This window comes from Carassius gibelio, chromosome B12 (genome assembly GCF_023724105.1).
Source record: "Carassius gibelio isolate Cgi1373 ecotype wild population from Czech Republic chromosome B12, carGib1.2-hapl.c, whole genome shotgun sequence".
Lineage (NCBI taxonomy): Eukaryota > Metazoa > Chordata > Actinopteri > Cypriniformes > Cyprinidae > Carassius > Carassius gibelio.
In genome coordinates this window covers 23,601,402-23,604,157 of record NC_068407.1, presented here as the reverse complement: position 1 = coordinate 23,604,157, position 2,756 = coordinate 23,601,402, and the positions used below count along the sequence as shown (strand labels likewise).

Below are 2,756 nucleotides of genomic sequence, written 5' to 3'. Positions count from 1 at the left end.
TCAGGTCTTTTATTGTTTTAATACTGATGATTTTGGCATACAGCTCACGAAAACCCAAAATTCCTATCTCAAAACATTAGCATATCATGAAAAGGTTCTCTAAACGAGCTATTAACATAATCATCTGAATCAACTAGTTAACTCTAAACACCTGCAAAAGATTCCTGAGGCTTTTAAAAACTGCCAGCCTGGTTCATTACTCAAAACCGCAATCATGGGTAAGACTGCCGACCTGACCGCTGTCCAGAAGGCCATCATTGACACCCTCAAGCGAGAGGGTAAGACACAGAAAGAAATTTCTGAATGATTAGGCTGTTCCCAGAGTGCTGTATCAAGGCACCTCAGTGGGAAGTCTGTGGGAAGGAAAAAGTGTGTCAAAAAACGCTGCACAACGAGAAGAGATGACCGGACCCTGAGGAAGATTGTGGAGAAGGACCGATTCCAGACCTTGGGGGACCTGCGGAAGCAGTGGACTGAGTCTGGAGTAGAAATATCCAGAGCCAATGTGCACAGGCGTGTGCAGGATATGGGTTACAGAGAAGCAGCACTTGACTGTTGCTCAGTGGTCCAAAGTACTTTTTTCGGATGAAAGCAAATTTTGCATGTCATTCGGAAATCAAGGTGCCAGAGTCTGGAGGAAGACTGGGGAGAAGGAAATGCCAAAATGCCTGAAGTCCAGTGTCAAGTACCCACAGTCAGTGATGGTCTGGGGTGCCATGTCAGCTGCTGGTGTTGGTCCACTGTGTTTTATCATGGGCAGGGTCAATGCAGCTAGCTCTCAGGAGATTTTGGAGCACTTCATGCTTCCATCTGCTGAAAAGCTTTATGGAGATGAAGATTTGGTTTTTCAGCACGATCTGGCACCTGCTCACAGTGCCAAAACCACTGGTAAATGGTTTACTGATCATGGTATTACTGTGCTCAATTGGCCTGCCAACTCTCCTGACCTGAACCCCATAGAGAATCTGTGGGATATTGTGAAGAGAAAGTTGAGAGACGCAAGACCCAACACTCTGGATGAGCTTAAGGCCGCTATCGAAGCATCCTGGGCCTCCATAACACCTCAGCAGTGCCACAGACTGATTGCCTCCATGCCACGCCGCATTGAAGCAGTCATTTCTGCAAAAGGATTCCCGACCAAGTATTGAGAGCATAACTGAACAATTATTTGAAGGTTGACTTTTTTTGTATTAAAAACATTTTTATTTTATTGGTCGGATGAAATATGCTAATTTTTTGAGATAGGAATTTTGGGTTTTCATGAGCTGTATGCCAAAATCATCAGTATTAAAACAATAAAAGACCTGAAATATTTCAGTTGGTGTGCAATTAATCTAAAATATATGAAAGTTTAATTTTTATCATTACATTATGGAAAATAATGAACTATCACAATATGCTAATTTTATGAGAAGGACCTGTATATGAAGCCGTCTTATTGCTCTCATGGTACTGTGATGTCATACTTCGATCGGTCTGCACAGCACTGCTTCAAGTCAAACACACCCATTATCTCTTCTAGGGAAAGATTAAGTGAAGTTGCTTTTAAATAATAAACTTGAGATATATTCAATACAAATATTAAAAACATTTTAATAACTGAATGGACAAAGGTAGGCAAGACCATGCTACATTGTGAACAGTAACAAATCAGGGAAACTGTTAGGCAAGACTAAATTATTTGAGTTTGATATTGTGTAGAGATTATGTTGTGAATGGCATCTCTCTCCAGAACAGAAATCCATAATATTGGCAGTATACAGGGTGCAGACACTGGTGATGGACTGTGATGAGACACAGGTGAGGGAATGATCGTGACCAGGGGTGAATCTGGGTGTCTTAGGAGATCACAGGCTGGTCTGTCCTAAGGTATTGGGTGAAGAAAAGAAACAGAGTAAGAGCATTTTATGTAACAATGTTCACAAAAAGAGCATCACATCATATAAAACACATTATTATTCTTTAGCTTGGGTTAAACTAATTAATTTTACTGTGTTGGAACATTACCAGCTATGCTTATGATGTCTCTATATGTTACTCTGTTTCTGCTGGGATTTACATCCCGTGGTAACTAGGATTTACACAAGCTCCAGTCTGGATCCAGAACACCTGAGAAGAGATGATGCTGACCCTCAAAGGACCCCAGATGATGCTTACCCTGAATCAACAACAGAACTAACAAATATTGCTACAAGTGTTACTGCATTATATAATAATTGCTGTTAATAATGTTCATTGTCTGGTTGACTACGTCTTTGATTAATTTTTCTGAAAAATCCTGTCATATGCACATAAACTGACAGTCACCACTTATAAGCTACTACTAAATATTTTAGAAACTTAATTTTCTGTAAAGTTGCTTTGTAATGATTTGTATCGTAAAAAGCGCTATACAAATAAACTTGAATTTAATTGAATTAAAAAGATACTTTAAATGTGACATTAAAAACCACCAGTAGGTGAAAGCAGGTAACTGTTAATAAGTGAGCAATTAAAACAGTTGATTCATTCAGGAACAAAAAGCCTTCATGTTGCTTAGAGACGCAAAACAGCACTGTGGCTTTGTTTGGAATTATTTTTGTTGGCGAAATAGTGCAAAAATGTAAGTCTCTTAATAGAACGTATAGTTTATGAAACTGTTGTTAAAAAAAAAAAAAATACATTTATATATGGTAATTTTTTGAGGAAAAAAAAGGCACTCTGCCATGTGAAATTTAAGGGGGGGTGAAATGCTATTTCATGCATACTGAGTTTTT

General features: G+C 38.8%; 1 long non-coding RNA gene across 1 annotated transcript; it reads right to left on the bottom strand.

The window, feature by feature from the left end:
* Window positions 1-1,568: 1,568 nt before the first annotated feature.
* Window positions 1,569-2,082, bottom strand: LOC127968964 (uncharacterized). Its single transcript, XR_008156191.1, has 2 exons — window positions 2,008-2,082; window positions 1,569-1,864 (listed from the first exon to the last, which is right to left on the bottom strand). It is a non-coding gene; the product is annotated as an uncharacterized LOC127968964 (long non-coding RNA).
* Between the last annotated feature and the right edge of the window lie 674 nt (window positions 2,083-2,756).